The sequence below is a fragment of the Daphnia pulicaria genome, chromosome 10 (genome assembly GCF_021234035.1).
Source record: "Daphnia pulicaria isolate SC F1-1A chromosome 10, SC_F0-13Bv2, whole genome shotgun sequence".
NCBI lineage: Eukaryota > Metazoa > Arthropoda > Branchiopoda > Diplostraca > Daphniidae > Daphnia > Daphnia pulicaria.
This window is the reverse complement of record NC_060922.1, coordinates 4,845,469-4,864,988: the sequence shown is the minus strand read 5'-3', so window position 1 is coordinate 4,864,988 and position 19,520 is coordinate 4,845,469. Positions and strand designations below refer to the sequence as shown.

At 43.9% G+C, this 19,520-nt stretch overlaps 1 protein-coding gene across 1 annotated transcript in view; it reads left to right on the top strand.

The window, feature by feature from the left end:
- Positions 1–5,071: 5,071 nt before the first annotated feature.
- The window catches only part of LOC124314592 (irregular chiasm C-roughest protein-like), a 71,013-nt gene continuing 56,564 nt past the window's right edge, over positions 5,072–19,520 (top strand). The window contains exon 1 of the mRNA XM_046779791.1: positions 5,072–5,740. The gene's annotated coding sequence lies outside the window, so the exon portion shown is untranslated. The remainder of the gene's footprint in view (positions 5,741–19,520) is intronic.

The window sequence follows — 19,520 nt, the reverse complement described above, 5'->3', positions numbered from 1 at the left end:
AGCTGGTCAGCCGGAGCGACTGCTGGTGTAGTAGTAGTATAGGTCTTTTGTTAGAGCGATGCGCGCAGCGATGAGATCTTTGACTTGTGATATGTCAAATTGTGCGTGCATTTGGACGCTGATGAGACTTAAGAGCCTTTCGAGCCTTTGGACTCTTGGAATCTTGGACATGGATCATGTTTGGAGGGTGGTTCCAGGGGGGGGGGGGGGGGGGCTTTTTTTTATTTTTCCTCCTACGACTAAAGAACCCCCCCAAATATCCCCCGCGTTCTTTAGGGATTTTTAAAGATGCTAGTCTCTCCTGTATTTGGTAAGATGGTCGACAAAGAATTTGGGGGTGAAGGCTTATAGCCTATTAAGCTGCCCAACTCCCACGTTAGTGTGTATGTGTAGTAGTGCACACAGCTGACGAATAACGCGTGGAAACTTGTAGGAGGAGGCGTGCGGAGTGTACGCGTTTCCGTGTGCGGAGTTGCAAATAAATACCAGAAGAAAAAGAAGATAAGAAATAATAATTTAAAAAATGTTTGAATTGAAAATATATTCACTCGTTTTAATTTCTGCCCGCCCTGCCCGGGATCCAGCAGCCGAGGACTGGCGGAGTTGTTCTCTCGCTCTCTCTCGCTCTTCGCTCGTCTTCACGCCGTTTCAATTCCAATCACGACCAGCCGACCATGAAGAAACGAATCGAGTGATTTCTTCAAAAAGAAAACTGAACTGAAACGAAAAAGAAGGAAAAGAGAAAAAGAGAAAAAGAAAAAATAAGAAAACGCAGAAGGGCCTGGAAATTAAGGAAACGTTGGCGTTTGAACGGGACCCAATTACCTCACAACTCATTTTCGACTGTTGAACCCGGGATTTTTTTCTTTTTTTTTCAAGTAAGGAAAGGAGAAAGAAAGAAAGTAAAAAAAAAAAAAAAAGATGAAGAAAAATAGATATAAAAGGCAATTTTTCCAAGCATTCGACCGTTCGGGTCCTTGGCGAAGGCCAGAAGAAGAAGAGAGATGACTAAATATGGAGGCCAATCAGAAGCGATTTCGATCAGTTTCACTGTGCGCATTTCGAGGCAAGAGGACGGGAAAAAAATTCGAATCAAATAATCAAAAATACACTCACAAATTTTCGGTAGAGATATAGAAAGATGATGATGAAGTCATTTGACTATTTTCGTTCACTTATTCACGCCCCTCGGCTTATAGAAACTGAAAGCTCAATCGTCTTGTCGTTTCTTTTTTTCTTTCTTTCTTTTAAGGACCTGTTGTTCTTGTGGCCCATTACAAGCTATTAAGCGTCTGCATGTAATATTCATGCAAACTCGTCATTTTGGGTTGCCTTCGCCATCCCTGCAAGTTTGGCGGCCTTGTCGGCGGCAATTTCAACACTTGCGCAGAGAAGCGAATCGGAACGAACCAAAAAAAGTTCTACCCCCCCAAAAAAGTTCGTTTACGTTTCGAATTGTTTTCCAGAGCTTGCTGTGCTGGCCAGCGCAGCATTATAACCAGTTGTGTGTTACTCGTTTCCTCTACTTTTCTCTTTCACGGATCGCAATGATTCAGAGGACCGACGCCTATGTTACAAGCCTGGTACCAAAAAGAAAAAAAAAAGTTTCCTTTTTTTTGTTTGTTTTATTTTTTTTTCTTGTTCTTCTCTGGGGGATTCGTTTGAATAATAATCACGCGGAGGCCAATGTTTTCCCCTTATCCCGACTTTGCTAAGTAGACAAGTCGACTGGTAATGCGGCTGTGCTGCTGATCGTGCTGTGTACTGGGGTTGCAGTGTGGGCTCGAGCGACTGGCAAGAGTTTTTGGGAAAATAGTTGGCTGCCAGCTCGTTAAGACCGACGACTACACTCATTAGCAATATATTTGCTAAGCAAGGAGAACAGAGAGAGAGAGAGAACAGGGGGGCCAACTCGGAGAAAAGGGGAAAATAAAAAGAATCGAGAGAAAAGAAGAAGAAGAAAAAGTAGTAGTATATATATTATTATCAAGCTTCTCGTTTTGTGCATGTATATAGTATATACACCTTTCAAAGTTTCCAAAGAAAAATAGGAAAAAAAAAGCTGGGGCAGCTCAGCAACCGCTCCGAATCGTTTCTCTCACTGCTGTTTCGGTTTTCTCTCTCCAGACTCTTTGGCATTTTCACAAGTTCCACGAAACTCGTCTGCGTACCTCATATATAGACACTGGCTGGCTGGTTGCTCGCTGGGCAGATACAACGGAACCCAGCCATATAGATGCTGCGAAAATCTTTTGTTGGGGCTGTTGTTACTTGAAAGTTGATGAGACTGCTGCGCCAGCTCCAGCAACATCAACCGCCAGAGTTTGTTGTGTTTATATACTCAGACACAGAGAGAGAGAGAATCCCCAAACTCTTGGGTTCGCTTCTTAATGTCTGTATATCGCAATACCAAATATCCGGAAAAGCTTTTGTGATAGGAAAACGTTATTGTTCCGTGCGTTACAGTTGTTACACGGGCGTCTGCATAGAAGGCGCTCGGCGTGTGTTAATTCACCCCGCTGTTCGTGAGAACAAACCGAGGAAGCAGCAACCAGAAACTTTGGTGGTGAAAGTACTAGCAGTTGCCATCGGTGAATATGAATATATATACTACCTATACTATACATAAACACTTGTTTTGAGTTCGATTATAACGACTTTTGGCGTGTGCTGCTGTACACACAAAAGCGCTGTGCTGTGCACAGATGATTCTGTAATGGAGATGCTTTTACACGGGATCTAGAAGCCTTGTAACGGCATTCAATCTGACGTATCCATCAGTTTCTCTAGACTTTTCTCTCTGCTTACCCTCTGTGTGTTTGTGTGTGTGCGGAGCTGGGCGGCAGCATGTGGCGTCCGTCTTTATTGTTATTCCTCATCTCTCTCTCTGTGTAACAGCGCTAGAAATTCACGGCGAAGCTTTTACAGATGATGTGTGGCGTCTTTACCGGTGAAGAGTTACCTCTCTCTCCCGAGGCATTTGCCCATCTCTTCTTCACTTTGTTGTTGTTGTTGTTGTTGTTGTTGAGTCCGATGTGTTTGTTACTCCCGCAACTGTACGAAAACGAGAGAGAGAGAGAGAGAGAAACGAGAAGATGATGTGCCGCCGCCAAAAAGTTTTCGACTCGCGTTTGGACTTCACGCTGAGGTGCAGTGGAGAGCAGCGGTCCTGTACGTTGCGTCGTTGGCTGTGGTGTTGATGCGTTTCTTCTTCTTCTTCTTCTTCTCCCTTTCGTGTGTGTGTGTGTGTGTGTTGAATTGTCTGGCGGGCCGAATCTGATCGGTTGATTATGCAAAACCTTTGGAGAAGAGCGAAAGACGAATCAGAAAAAAAATAAAAATAAAATAACAAGAAGAAGAAGAATCACCTAAGGGTAGAAGAAGAAGAAGAAGAAGAAGAAACGAAACCGCAGAGCTGCCACCAAATCAACAGCCACAGCCCACAGGACACGAAAAATTTCGGGAAACAGAAAACCCCGATGACAAAAAGAAGGGGGGACGGTGAAAAACGTCGGGGCTGTCTGCTCTGTGCTTGTATGCCCACGCATATTATACATTTTCTATAGCGACGTCGTACATAATAGTTTGGAAAAAAGAAAAAGACTATATACACACACACAAACCCAAACCCGATATCGCATGCATGTATTTTATCCGATCAGATATCCAATACATCAACTCCCCAATTTTTCGTCGGTTGAGCCTTTTATTTATTTTTATTTTTCTCTCTTTTTTTTCTATTTGCCCTCAATTTATTGAGGTCGACCGATGGAGGGAGGAAATTGTGTTTGTTCAAAACGTTGGCGTTCGGTTGACTCTCGCGGGTCGGGTCCCGTTTTTTTCTTTTTTCTATTTTTATTTTCTCCTTTTATTTGAAATCGTTTGTGTGTCCCGGCTCTCATTTTTGTCCTTAACGTGTCCAGCACCGGGGGTCTAATCTCTCCTTTTTCCCCTTTGTTTGTTAATGATTTATAATGAAATATTTTTATGGCCACTCGATGGATTTTTTTTTTTCACCCGAAAAAAAAAAAAATAAGAACGGCGACGACCAGTTCGTTTAATCGTGGCGCGTTTACGATTCAAAAAAATAAACTTTCTCGCTGACCCGAAGACTTTGTGTAAAGAGAAATCGAAAGAAAAAATTTCATTTTCATAATATCAAAAAAAAAGAAGAAGATTTTTCTGCTTCAGACTTTGGTTTCGTAAAGTCTCTCACCGTAGATAACGAGTTGTTTTCTTCTAAAACGATCGAATTTTTATGCTACCACATGGCGATTTGAATATACTCTGTGGATACGTGTGCGTCGATGAATTCCCTCCCATTATTTCTCTCTCTCTCTCGTCGCTTTGCTACGTAATATGCAAATGCCGCAAAAAAAAAAAAAAGTTTAAAAAGACATTCTTTTGAAAAAGGAGAAAGAAAAAAAAAAGTGTTGGGGGCTTTGATTTGAATATTTTAGTCGTTTTCAAATTGTTGAAAAAGAATAAACAAATTTTTCTATCTCTATTTCAGTGTGCGTTCCTTCAAGGTCGTCTTTTTTTTTCTTCTTCTTCTTTCTCCTTTGATCCGCACCACGCCTCCCGGAGTTTCCCGGAGTGTAGGTATACATATACCCTCTCTATGCAATCACGTGCAGTATTACACTTTCTTACCTAACCCATAGGCTTATGCGCAAAAAAAATGTTACTTTCCAGAGTCGAAAGATTTTCATCCATCCAACAATTGTCTTGGTGTGTTGATATTGCAGCAGAGCTCAAGGATCTGCTGTGCTGGAATGTGAGAGAGAGTCTAGCGCAGTTTTTCTTCTTTTTTTAGTTATATCCGTGGTTGTTACGTATGCCAAGGGGGGCATACGGGTTAGCACGGTGGGTGGAGAGAGATATAGACCGCATTGAAAAGGTAGAGAGAGATACACACCACCATTGCTGCAAGAGAAAAGAAAAAAAACGTGGTAGGTTAGTGAGAGGTGGTACGGAGGGGTTGGGCTATGAACACACACACACACACACCATGCAGTTTGTGTGTGTGTGTGTGTGAGGTGGGTTGAGGGGCGACCGTAGGGACCAGCGTGCTCAGAAGCGAGCCGGCTGTCAGGCGTTACGGTGCTTATTTCTTGCTGCTCCGTGAATCTCTGTTTTGTTTCCAATCTGCTGCTGCTGCTGCATCACCCCCACTCGTTTTGATTTCATTTTGAAAATCAGCGGAATCTACACGCAGTTTTTGGCGTCAAACCCCAATCAGGCTTAACTTTAACGTCGTCTGCTGTGGTTCAGTTTGGGCGTTTGGGATTGATTTGAGCTGCACACGACCACGTTTTTGGATTTTGGCAAGCCCCTTCGTGCAGTGTTGTTTTCATTGGTTTTTTTCTCACTTGAACGCGGGATACTTTTTGCTCCAGTGTTGAGTGATCGTGTTTGTCTCTATCGGATAAAACTTTCGTGTCAACGGCTAATAAATCAGCAAAAAAATACGAGGGTTTAAACTTACATCGAGTAAGCAGTGCTTGGTTGTTGAAACAACAAAACAACAAAGAGACAAGGATCTTTTTTTGATTTCCCTCCAATTGTTGGCCCTGACTTTTCTGCACGCGTTTTCCTGTTTGAAATTACAACCAGAAAACATCCAACAAGAAACACTCGAGTGCAACCAGGATCTGTTTGTTTCGCCCATTTTCAACCACATGGAACTACTTGGCTATGAATGAGGAGCCGTCGTCGACACAGTGAACAACAACAACAAGTGAGTTTCTTTTGACATTTCTTCTGACTTTTTTAAGACTGCAACTCCAGGATGCTCGTATCAATCTTTTAGTAGTTAAGGCCATTAACTATTGGGCAGTTGCCCACACACACACATATACCCTTTTGAATGTTGTACAATCCCTGAATCTCTTGGAGAAACAAAACTTGACATGTCGGATGTGACGGGAAGGTGGGCAAAGGTCGCCAAGGTAATGGCTAACAAGTGGATAACTGGCAGAAAAGAAAGAGCGTGTCTGTGTGTGTCTGTAATGTAGAAGCTCTTTGGCTTTTTGTCTTGATATTGAGTCGCATCATCCGAGTGCTGGTGGGTAGTGGAAATCTACCGGGTTTAGAACCAAGTGGACCGTTGCCCAGTCACTTTGACCCGCTGCAGCGTTCGACGAGCCCAACCCAAATGTACTTACTTATAACGAGCTTTTCGTAAAGTGGCTTGCCTTTTTCTGTTTGGTTTTTTTGCCCGTTATTGTGTGGGGCTGACTGGTGGACGCCAAAGAGACCAAACAACCCACTCGCCGTGACTCTTGTGATAGGATAGTGTCAAGTGACAGTCGGACTAGCCTAGGAAAGTGGAGGGGAAGTCGCAAAGGTATCGAAAACAAATGTCACAATTTTATTGGATTTTTATCCCTTTTTTCTTTTTCCCCCAACGCCAAAAAAGGGGTTGACGTAATCGAGTATATAGTTTTATATAGCCAACCAGATGATGGAAGTCAAAGAAGAAAGAAGATCCAACATATTATTTTTATAACTCTTCTGGTCGCCTTTCCCCTCTAAGGGTCTAATTGCGAGCGACTGCCGAAGTCGCCCAAGTTTCATTCTATCTCTCTGTTCTATCTATATAGTCTACATATACATGCACATAGCCACCATCAAAAGAGAAGGGGGCCAGGGGGAGAAAAAGAAGGAAAAATATTTTTTTTAAATATAAAAATAAAAAAAATTTAATGTTAAGAGAGCAGCCAGGAGAACTTGAGCTTTGCAACCCTACAAGAGCCTTACGAAGTCCCGTCACCTTTCTCTCTCTTTTTCCAAGGGGTCGAACCATTCCCCCAAAACATCGGCGTCGTTGGACGTCGTCATCCCCCCCTCCTCCCTCCATCCACCTTGTCTGCGTCCAAAGCCAATTTAAAGGCCGTCCATGTGTGTGTGTGTGTTTGCCTACGTGTAGTTAGAGCTCGGTTACTTTGGTCTTTTTCTTATTACACCGTGAGCGCACGAGTCTCACTGTCTCTCACTATGAAGAAACAAAAGAGAAACGGGGGAGGAAAAACAACAACAACAAGCTTCAAACGCGAGGGCAAAAGGGGGACAGCACGAATATCGAACAACAACAACAAAAAAGCTCGAACGGGACAATGTTGGTCGACTTTAGCCGAGCTTGATCCAACACCCAGAAAAAAGCTAGGCCTTTTCTTTCGTGTGTGTGTGTGTCTTGTGTTTTCGGGATTGGGATTCGTTCAGTTTTTGTTTGTTTCATATTTTCCGCCCGTCTGTGGGCTGTCGGGAGATAAGAGCTGGATGAAAGGTGTCCACACGAGAATGAAAAAAAGAAAAAGAATTTATATTTTCTTTTGCTATCGGGACGGATGACGTGTTTTGGCCAATCTCTTTCTCTCTCTCCTTTTTCTTTCTGGAAAAATAGTCACGCAGGAACGCAGCAAGGGCAACAACAAAGGAAGACAAGACGAGGAATAGGGCGTGATGGTGTAGTAATCGATATATCGACCACGAAATGGTGAGGTTTAGGGACGAGCAGAGCGGTTTTCTTCGGTGCCAGTTGACAGACAGACACCCACAGATAAGACGTATAGGTGAGGTGACACAGAGAGCTGTGCAGCTGCATCAAGGATGAAGGAAAAGCGGTCGTCAAGGATGACATGTTGACTAGCAATCTAGAAAAGCCGTTGAATCTACCCAGAGTTGTTGCCGAGATTCCAACCGTGCATGCTGGATTGTCTGGTTGGTCCAGCTCAGCTCAGCGTGACTGGAGTCACTTGCTTTTCTTTTTTAAATTAAATTTTTGATTTTTGTGCGAAGGTGACAACTTTTTTTCTTCCCCGCTCCATCGCGCGTATGTGATTCGCTATTAATGAACTCGTCCACGATGCTCCCGGTCGTGTACTGGTTTTTCTCTTGCAAACCGATCGATCCGCCCGTCCCTTGAATCGGCTCCGAGTGATTGAATCCTTCAGCCATCCGTAAACCGCAGCGATATCCGACTGACTAGGCGTTGTAGGTTTCTTTTTGGCGCCAAATGAATCCATAAACGTCCGCTTGGCTTTTGTTTCGTTTCATGTGTTATATGTAACTCCTTTTTTTTTCTTTCTTTTTGAATTTTTTCTTTTGCCTCCCTCCTTCTCTCTTGGTAACGATCGTGTTTTGCACGAGACTGCACGCACGATGCCCTCCCCATCGAAAACCGGGCGATTATTTACGCGAGCGTGATATGTAAATCATTGGGGCTGGCCCATCAATCAATACGCGTGGCGGCGGGTATACGAACGAAAAAGATCCCTCGGGCTAAGCAACGCAAACGTTAGTGTAATCTAACGAGCAGCAGCATTTCTTCTTTCATTCGTCGTCCTTTACCCATCCAGTCCTCTCCTTCTCTACTCTACCGAATCGGAGCGTGGAATTATTATGATTATTATTGCGGGACCCCTTTTTGGTGTAAAGACGTTTTCCCGCACACTGGGAGGTGCCGCTCGCTCGGCCCGCATTCATTTACTCTTTGATGCAGCAAGTAGTCTTCTCTCGCCAACTTTTTCTTTCCTTTTTCTTCATTTTCTTTTTTGGCGGGGGAAATTTTGTCTAAATGAAATTTTGTGAGGCTTTGATTCGCTCGAGTCACCCATCTCTCCCAAGCGGGATTAGTACATTATTCCGGGAAAAAATCCAGCTTCCATCGGAACGTTCTTTGGCGGGTCGAACAACGTCTCACAAACTGTGCAGCACAGACAGACACAGAATCCCCTTGGTTTTGTTTCTTATTTTATTTTGTCTTTTTTGCGCAAATTATTGGCGACGTGTGCCAAACACGAAATGCATCGCGCGTCGTTTTTTTGGTTTCCTTATCCTTCACGATGGGAGGTCCCCGAAGAGAGGATGGCAGACAACAACAAGTTTTCCTCTTCTTTATTTCAAAATTGTCGGATCGCTGATGAATAAATAATCGGATGAATAAAAAGAAAACGGTTATGAGCCAATGACGAGGGGCGTCGAGAAAACGATTCGACTTTTTGTTTTTTGGTTACATTGTATCTTCGCGTGGAGTTTGTTGATCTCGAGTCAACTTTTTGGCATCGCGTTTTGTCTCTTTTAGTTTTTTTTCATTTCTTTTAAATCTTTAATATGAAAATGAAAAAAATCAAATGTTTATGTTTTGGTTTCAATTCCGAGAGAAACTCGCACAACTAGTCGCAAAATATGAGGTCGAGCGTTCGATATTTAAAAAAAAAAAATACTTAGGAAACGAAATCATAAAAAGAATAAACCGTTGCGATGTTGTTGTTGTTGAATTGTTGATGGGATGACCCACCTTTGGAGGATCTCAGTGGATCACAGCAGCGCCGTTCTCAGCAGCCTCCTCGCCGGCTCTCGTCTTGGCTCGTTGAAATCGTTGGGTTCTGCGCTTGTTAATAACGAAACATGGAGAAGAGAGAGCGAGCGCGCATCAGAAACGCTTGATATTTTTTAATTACATCGTGGACCTTTCGTGACCCGCTCCACATCCCTGTCCTCTTGGTACCGTCGTAAACGTTTGGATGTTGTACAGCTGTTGAAACGATCGACGCCATAGAAAAGAAACTGTCGAGAATTTTCTTCTTTTTTCTTTTTTTAGAAAAAGGAGAAAAAAAAAAGTTTTGTTGACCGACAGAAGCAAAACATTTTGATGGTGCCAGGAAGAATTTCCTTCTAGCTTTTGTGTTTTTCTGTTATTTTTAGACTGTCGAAAGAGAGAGAGAGAGAAAAGGGCAGTAGCAGCAGCAGCAGCAGCAGTCGGGACGGAATAGTAAAAGAAGAGCAAGAGTCCGAGCGAGCTTGTCGGAATTCGAGAGATGAATAAACCTCGACGACTAAACTATTGAGAGACGGCATATGAAAGTAGTAGACTTGTTCTTTTTTTTTTCCCTTCCAGTTATGGCTTTCAGAATTGTTTGGCGTAGTCGGTAGTAGCAAGCGCAGCAAGTTATAGAAGGGTCCTCTCTTGTTTTGACCTTTTTTTCAAATCACCTGGCCGTGAGCGAGAAACGTCAAGGTGAACCCACACATGCCTACTCGTCTTGGCCATTCTTCAAATTTGTCCGTTCAACGACAGAAAAAAGAAGAACACACGTCCCGAGACTCGAAAGAAAAGATCCTGGCCGTGCTCTTATTCCTAGTGGGGAGTATACCGAAAAGAAAAACAAAAACAAATGGCTCCGGTACGGTTTTTCTTATATTTTCTCGAGAGAGAGAGAGAGAGAGAGAGCCGCGTCATCATCATCATCATAACAGTCATCACGGGGGCCCATTGGTCTTTCGTACCTCCGTTGTGTCTGCGCTGAAGGAGAAACAAGCGACGCCGCCGCCGCTGCTGCTGCTGCGCTCTACTCTGGCTCTGTTTTACCATTCGTGGAGATAATGAGCGTAATCAAAACTGTAGTGAGAGCAACTCTCTTCTCTCTCTCTCCCTGTGTGTTTGTACGGAGAGCTTCTTTTTCTTACCTTTTTACCTTTATTTGAAAGAAAAAGAATCTCGACTGCGCTCGAAATGTGTAAGTAGCAAAGCGCACACGGAGGTTTCAACAATTACCCGATGCGCATTCTAATCATCTCTGTTGTTGCAAGTCGTTCTTTCTCTCTGTATACGTCGACTTTCCCCCGGCGTCATCTTGAGAGACCAGAACCATCCGAAGACGAGTTGGGATGATGATTGAATCGTCTAACGTCCAATTTCTCTCACACATTCTAAATTGTTCAACTTCTTTGTCTCTCGCAGTCTCAGCTGAGTGATATGAGTGGAGGGGGTTGGTCCGCCATTTTGATCGTGTTATGCACACTTGTACACACACATCGTTTTGCCTCTTTTTTTCTTTTCTTCTCTCTGGCTTTTCTTGTTTTCTTGTTGTTTTCTTGTGTTATTTGTTGACGTGAGAGAGGGGGGGGGAAGGACGAGCGTGATGACCTCATTTTCGTACATTACATTTAGGAAAATGGCGCCGGGGCCCGTTACGTGTGTGTGTGATGGGTTTATGATTCACGCACGGGTCACGTCCATCAGCGTTTGAGTTGAGCCGAAGCGCTCAGATTATATTTGGTCGCCCTGATGGACTTGTGTGTGTGTGTAGACCTGAGGAGGGGAGGGCGTTTTGATGATCGACCGATATGCCTCAACAACGAGCAGCAGTGATAGCAAGCAGCTCGTACTTACGTACAGCTCACGAAAGGGCTTTTGACGGCACTGCTTTTGGCTTGTCGTCAACGGTTCGGCGGTACTTAATTCTCGGCTGCGCCTTGCACGAATTGACGTATTTATTTATCTCTCCCGATCCGGTCGCAGTTGCACGAAATGATTGAGAGAGAAGCAAAGACTATGGGGCGCGCGATTCTCATTAAAAATGAGACCAGGCGTGCTTGCACTCCCTGCGCCAATAAGTTTTCTATTGGGTGGTAGACGGTGTGGAGTGGGGGGGGGGGGTGTCTATAAACGCACATATAAAGTCACACACACACGACGGAAAAGCTTCTCCCACCAACCCCCCTTTTGCCTCCTCTTAGACTCCCGGCGCTAGTAATATGTTCAGTCTAGCGTGATTCTCCGTGCGGACCGTGAACTCTTCACCCCCTCTTGGCCAAGATGCGGAAAGAAGATGAAACGAAATAAGAGAAAGAATTTTTTTATTTATTTATTTATTTATTTTCGTTCGCTCGCCCTCTTGAGCCCCCCCAAAAATCATTGTAATAGTTTTTCTCTTTTTCCCTTTTTTTTTTTATTTTTCTGTGAGACGCATTCGATATTACCTTGCGAGCTTTCTAGTGCGACACGGACGACACGTTGCCATCCACTCGTCCGTTGTTGTCGTCTGGTCCCGAGACGCGAGAAGAAATGAAAAGGGCGCAAGAAGCAAAATACAATATCCGCTCGGCTCGTTCTCTACTATCTATCTCTTTAGTTCTCTCTCTCTCTCTTTTTCTCTAGTGTACAGCTTTTTTTTTTCTTTATCTCTTATATATCTCTTATATATCCTCGTGTCATGGCCGACACATGACACAATTGTACACCGGCTCACTACTATCGGCGTCGGATTTTTTTTTTCTTTCCCGGCGTCCAGCAGTAGTAGCCTCTTCTCTTGATTCTAGATTCATTTGCGCCCCCATCTGGTCGCAACTTGTTTTCCTGAAGGAGGAAGAAGACACTTGGCTTCCTGGTAAACCCCCTCCGTCGTTTGAGTTGTCCTTTTTTTTTGTGTGTGTCGTTTGATTATTTTTCCTTCGTCAATCACTCCCGGGGACATGATAAAAATCAAAAAAAGAAAGTTTAAGTATTTATTTATTTTGATGGAGAAATATTATTACATATTCGCTCTGTGTGTTCTGTTTGTCGCTCGGGTTTGTGGACGGGATAAGCTCATATAGATTTGGAGATTTTTATATCCATTTTGGTTGTTGACGGACTGACGGTTGGACCTCCCAACTGGTTACGACCTTTTTCTTCTTCTTTCCCCTAAAAAAAAAAACTCTCGACGGCCATCATCGCAACATTTAAAAAGACGTCTCCTCTCTCCTCCGTCTGGTTCAAACTCCCTACATAACGGAGCTGCTAGAGTCTTGGGCCGTCGTAGAACTATTTCCCTCTTCCATTTTTCCGCTGCCGAGCGTGTTGTGTCGGTTGCGTTCCCTTTTGATTGCTGCCAGCGCAGTGCCGTAGGTCTTTCTTTTTCATCATCTTGACGGTAACCACCTTCCTCCTTGTTTTTCTTCTTCTTCTTTTTCTTCTTCTTTACGGACGGCCACATGATGAAGTGGAGCTCCCCCCCTGGTACCTGACAACTCCAGCAGCAGCAGAAGCAACAACAACAAGCCAAATAAAAGAAAGTAGTTGTTGTCGACGGTATAGGCTGGAGATGTACGGGAGGGTAAAAACATAATGAGAGGTAGTAGTACATACTTATGAGCACATAGACCAAGCGGAGGGAAATCAAAATACGAAGTCGAAGACGAGCAAGAAGGGAGAGGAATATTATTAAGTGGTTTGTGGGGTCGAAAGTTGTCTCTTCTCTCTTGTGCTGATGTCACTCTTTCGAGTGTCACCGCAACTTATTTTTTTTCCCCCTTCTCTCCTCCAAGAGACAAGAGGGATACTTACTCGTCTGTGGAAATAAGAAAGAAACACAGACATTATGACATGAAAACGGCGACAGTTGGCTATTAACACCCAGTTTCTCTCTCGCGTCTGTGTGACTGCGACCAATCGCGCTAATGCCCCGTCATTTGCATCACCCCCCTCTCTCTCTCTACACTTTTTTTGAATTAGAAAAAGTCCGAAAGGTTCCACTTCTTTTGTTGAATGTTGTGTGTGCGTAATATTTGTCTCCTCCCGGGCAACCCCCCGAAAAGAAAAAAGCAGTGGCTTTTTCTTGACTGTTTTTCATGGCGTTATAAAGAGAGCGTTAAGAAAGTGATCGAGATTCGCCCCGCACTTTCTTAGACGCAACAAAAGGTCTCACTGCGGGGCTCCTGCCATCGGCTCGTTCAGCTACTAGACCCAATGAGCTAAGAATGTTTACAGACTCTACACATTTCTTTTCTTTTTAAAACCAAATAACCTTCCAACTGCTGCAGTCTAGTATTTAGTGGCGTTCTTTCGCTCTTGTTTCTTTCTTTCTTTCTGATATAAAAATAACTCTTCTGGTCGTTTTAAATCAAGCCAAGAAGAAGGAGAAGGAAGAAAAAAGAAAGGTCGTAATTATCTTCGTCTCGAGGCTGGCGCTTGGGCAATTAGTTGTCTCTGGGAGAAGGATAAAAGGTTGAAAAGGGCTTCCAATCAACAGCTCTCTTTTGAGAGATTCTTTGTGTTTTCTTGTGTTCGTTCGTTCGTTCGTCCTTGCACTGCTGCTGCTGCTGCTGCTGGTGCAGCAGCTCATCCTCGCCAACTATTTATCTACTCGTAGGGAGTCGTAGCTCGTAAAATACAAAGCAACAAGGTAAACCGGTGTGTGTGTGTGTGTTGGTGGTGCTGTCGGTGAAAGGGGGCAATGAGCATGAGGTAGGTGGAAAGCCAAAGGAGGAGAGAGAGAGAGAGGTGGAGGCAGCATGAAGATGAAGAACGAGGAAGAGTGTTGAAACTAACTGGCGAAAGAAAGAAAGAAAAACGAAAAGAAATGGAGGGGAATTATATAGCAGTACCGCCATGATCGTGATATCCTTCATGATGAATCGAGAAGGCGAAAAAAGAGAAAGATTTATTTCTATTTTTCCAACTGGAAAAGAGAAGAGAAACGACTGCGAGATGTACGTAGAAACCCGTACACACCAAAAGCCACACACACACTTTTTTTTTTCTTTTTCGTATTTTTTGAAGAAAAGAAACAAGGACACAAGATCAGAAATGGAGTTGAAATAGTTTAAAATTCGTGCAGTGCCAGTGGTAACCAACATTTGCGGTCGAGGGCTGTACGATTCCAAAAAGTCCTTATTATGTATACATTTTTCATAAAAACGGATGATGGAATAAACCTGCTCCTGCCGGAGGACTCCCAAACGGGTGGTCTTTTGGCATTTTTTCTTGGTTGCTTCTTCTCTCTTTCTTGCATCCAAAAACTATACAAAGTTGAGTCGAGAAGATTCTTTTGACTTTTGACCGTTGCTTTTCAGTTGGTTTGATGCCTTGGATTTGATTTCTTTAAACTGGTTAAGAACACCTTGACATTTTCGAAATTATTCTTTCATGGAATAAAAATAGATTTTTTTTTTCTATCGAAATGTCTGCATTATGCAAGAGACTCTTTCTTTTTCCCCCCACGAAGGTTAAGAACAGGGTAGGCCAAAAAGTTGCGAGGATTTGAATAAATTGAATGATGACTTGATGTCTCTACTCTCCCTCGCACATCCATCCAAACTGTGAATCCAGCCGTGTGATTGCTCCGATTGGAAAGTGTCTGCAGGTGAAGAGAGAAATTGGGGGGAGGTCGGCAATGAAAGATAACCCACGGGGCAAATTGTGGGGGTCGCTCTGACAGGGAAAATGTTCACTGTCGACTAAAAACAAAAAGAAAAAAAGAAAAGTCGAAAATGACCGTTGATTGAGAAATTAGATGCGCTCTCTTTGAAACTATCCAACTCCACTTGAAATTGGGTCCAAGAGGGGGAAAAAAACACGACGAAACAATTCGACATAGAACCAAAGAAAAAAAAATAACATTGTACAAAATTTTCTACAGGTACAAGTGTAGTTTTTTTTTTCTTCCTTGCTCCCTGTTTATCTTAAACCTGTAGCCATTCAAATGAAGGGGCAGCGGTGCGCTAGAGGCGGAGTTGCTTTTGGTCGGGAAAAACTAGGGTCCGTCCTCATCATCATCTCAAGTCTTTTGAGATTTTTATTTTATTTTTCGAATTTGAGGGAGAAAACAACAAAAACAAGTCTTGAGTCGGGAAAAAAGAAAACGAGGGGGGGAGAGAGATATTACGTCTTGTAGGATAATACATGCAAGTAGTTAGGACGCGCGATGAAGAGTGGTGGGGGTAGTAGTAGATACATTAAAGAGACGAAAGACTGTTTGGACTTTTGGCTGCCGAATCCCCTCGAAAAATAAAAAAAGGTTTTTAGTTCTTTTATTTTTCTTCTTCTTCGGCCTTCATCATTTGGCTTTTGTCTATATATCCCCCCCCCCCTTGTTTGATGCTGTTTACTACTATCAGCATCTGCATATTAGTGATGGGTCTATTGTTTCTTTTCCTCCTATTTTTTTCCCGTTTTTTTAAAGATCCATCTGAAATGAAAACGAGCCGGCACAAAAGAATGTCTTATGATGATTGCCCCCCCAAAAAAACTTTGTTTTTGATAGATTCGCCGCCATTTGGCTATCGCTTGTTTGTTTTGTCTGGAGTATCTCCTCTTCTTTTGTTTCTCTCACCCTTTGACTCCTCGACGGCGTCTAACTGGGGGTCACGCAGCACCAACGGCGGACACAGCACAGGTGTGTCTGTTTGTTTGAACGCCCCGTAAAGAACGTAAAGAAAGAAGATACGTACTACAGTATACAGTGTGTGTAGCGTCTGGTTCCATCTTTGGCAAGAGATGGACTGCGTAAAAAAATAAAAACACGCCATCTTATTTATGCTATATGGATCGAGACAGTCATGAGCGACGTGATTGCGTGATTGCAACCAGTGTTGCGCTTTATTTGTGTGCGCATATATTTATTCTTGGGGTCTCTCTCTCTCTCTCTGCTGTCCCGTTCGTTTTGGCGTTTCTCCACGCAACCTGCTCGCATACAGCACCATCTTTAGCTAGGGACTCGTGCAACAAAGAGCGGCGCAGAAAATCTCTTGACGTTTGTTGAAAAATCAAATAAGCAAATTCACTTTGCGCTTTTTGAAAAGAAGAAAAAAAGGCCAACGAAATATTCTGGAAAGTATAAAAATAAAAAAAGAATAAGCATGGAATCAGAAGTAATTCATCGATCTGTGAAGCCACTCTGGAATACATGGAAATGTAGTTTATATATGTGTGTGCACGTAATCTATTATGCATATCTAAATATATATATAACTTGTGGCCATCTTGGAAGCGGGCAGAAGTTCAAGTGCACACGATCGGGTGGAAGAAGGAAGAACCCCAAAATATAACTAGTCGAGGGCGGGATAGAGACCAAGAGAGAGAGAGAGATGGAAAGAAAGGGAGACCAAAAAACATTGAACGGGCTTCCCTAACATGGCAGAGGAAACATGACAAGTCAACAAGACAGAGAGAGAGAGAGAGAAAAGGTATAGTGGAGGGGTTACTGTAGTATAATAATAATACAATAAAGGGTGGTGGTGGCGGTGCCCTGACGCAATCGAAAGCAACGTCTTCTTTTCTTTTTTCCTTGATTTTTATTTCATGAAACATTTCTTGAAGGGGACGAACCCAATCCAGCGGGGGTGAAGGTTGAAGAAAATCTAAATAGAATGGCGTCGAAAGAAGAAAAAACAGGGAGACGGAAGAGAGTCGCTAGTGATGATGGGGGCTATAGTGTCTGCATGTATGTATGTATACTACCTGGCGTGGCTCTCGGGGGTCAGGTGAGGCCTGTAATGGCCGGCAATATAATCAGGTGAAGCGCCCAGAGCGCCATTCGACTTCTGGCTCTTGCCCTTTTTCTTCCCTTTTTTTTGTTCCTCCTTTCCATGCAGCAGTCAGAAGTCCAGTAGACTTTCAAGTCTAGTTCTCTCTCTTCATGCTGCCACATTCTACATTTGTTCCTAGCGCTCTCCTATGGCTCCTAGCCGAGTTGCGCTCTTCTTTTGACTTTGAAAACGTATTGATGCGTGTATACAACATGTTTCCAACCATCTCTCTCTCTCTCTCTCTCTTGCTGGTTGCCCTGTGAATATCAAGGAGGGAACCGCCTACAACCCTCAAGTTTTCAGGGTAGGTTAATTGACCACTTCGGGGGCTTTCGACCATTCCATTTCGTCCGGCTGCTGAACAAAAAAGAAAGAAAGAAAAAAACGAAAATCTAGTTTTTCTTTTCATCTTCTTCATCTTACTACTTTTCATTTCTCTTTCTTTTCGTTCATTCCTTATATTTTTGGGGGGTTTTCTTTTAACATTTTCTGGTTGTTTGGCGCAGCTTCTTGATGTTTATGTTCTGCTTCTGTTTCGGTGATACGGATGGCTCCCGGGCGGGTTACGTTGGTTGCTCTTTTCGGTTAATGGTCAGTTGCTCTCGTGAAGTTCTCGTGTGAGAGTATCAGAATGTACCGGCTCGATGCCCATGTACACACATGGAATTTCTATTCCCTTTTAGGAGCAATCGATCACTCTATAATGTCGACAGAGATAGACTGGCAACTTTAGCGAATCAATCAATGAGAAGGGTCATCTCGGCCGAGGTTACACAAGGCGATTCTTGTCCGGGAATATCTCCGCCGCAGTGCCGCATCTCTCCATTTCATTTTCTTCCCTGTTTTCTCTGGGGTCTGATATGTCGTGTCTCGAGTCGCGGTCGAAGCCAAAAGGTTAGGTGTTTGGCCAGGGTACAAGGCGGTCGATCCGCCAGTCGTCCCAGGACCTTGAGTTGGCAGTCCCGCGCAGCCAGTATAGAAACCAAACAAAACCAAATAAAATGGTGCCGTACTATAAATTGCAACTCCCGTGTACACTGAACCTGGCAGTGGTCATCGACGACAAAGTCGTCGTCTTATCTCTCTCTCATCCATTGCTGTGATTCATAACGAATGTGTGAGCCGCTGACCAGCTGTTATGTGTCTACGCTCCATCATCGGCCTAACGACAAGTTGCGCCCAGAACTTTGGAATCCGGTTCTGCTGTACGCTCACTTGTCGACCACGGACAGCAGCAAAGGGATTATCTTACCCAGAGGCCCGTCAACTTATCTCATTCCTCCTGTTGGCTTTTGATCTATGCTCCTGCGGATGGGCCTGGATGGGCAATGAATAATAACCGTAGCGCGGGACCAGCCAGTCGGCTGTACTCGACATTATTGACGCCTCCACACTCTGATTGCACTCACGTATTCATCCCGAAAAGTGTACCAAGGCTAACAGGTTTTCTCCCTTTTTTTTGTCCCAATAGTGTGACTTTGTGGCGGGGTACAATAAAAGGAGGTGAATTTTCCACCATCAGCGATTTATTAGCTAAAAATTTAATGAGTTTTATGCACCGGTGGAGTTGACAAGCGTGGACTGATTAGACTGGTTAATTACTATTGAATTATTCACGATCGAAGATCAGTACAGTCTAGACCGAGAGAAAGAGGACAAAAGAAACTTTGATGCTGCAGTAGTTGCTGGTGGTGGTGGTGGCCGGGTTTTTTAAAAAAATGTGTCGGGGTGGCTTGGGCAATACCGGTGCCGGGATCGATCCGTTCATCAATCAACGACACACGCAATCACAGAAATATCGACCCGACGACCAAAACCTCTTTTGCGCTTGATGGATGCCTATGATGGATCTTGTGTAGGCGGTAACGGAGTGATTTTGATCGAATTTCACGTCGAAATGGACCACACGCACGGCGACGCGCGGAAACGGCGAACGCGACGTCGGAAGTCGCGGGCGTCGGGAGTTAAAAGAAGAAATCGCGCGCCCAAACTGCGCACCGCCCACCCAGTGAACGCATTAGAGATGTTTAAGTCATTTTCACACACATCCTCCTTGTGTCCAAAATAAAATCTCTTTATTTTATTCTTGTGTGTGTGTGTGTGTGTCGCTGCGCTCGCCGCGGATAGATCTGCCGTCTCGATCGTGTGTGTGTGAATGAGATTTCGTTGGGGCGTGAAATGGACCCGAGACGTTGCACCTCGGTTGAATAGACGTCCTTCCGTGTGGCACTGCCGGCACACACACGGCTGAGTGGGTGTGACTCGATTCGGGGCGGGAAGTCGGAAAATATTTTTGAAAAAGGGGGAAACGGAAAGAAGAAGATTTCTGCTGCGCCACCGTCGAGTGAAAAAGATTCTATCAATTTTCTCCCGTCTGATCTTTTTTCGCCACTCGAGTGAAAAATGCTTCTTCCCACATTCAAATGTTTCACGGACGGACATTGTTG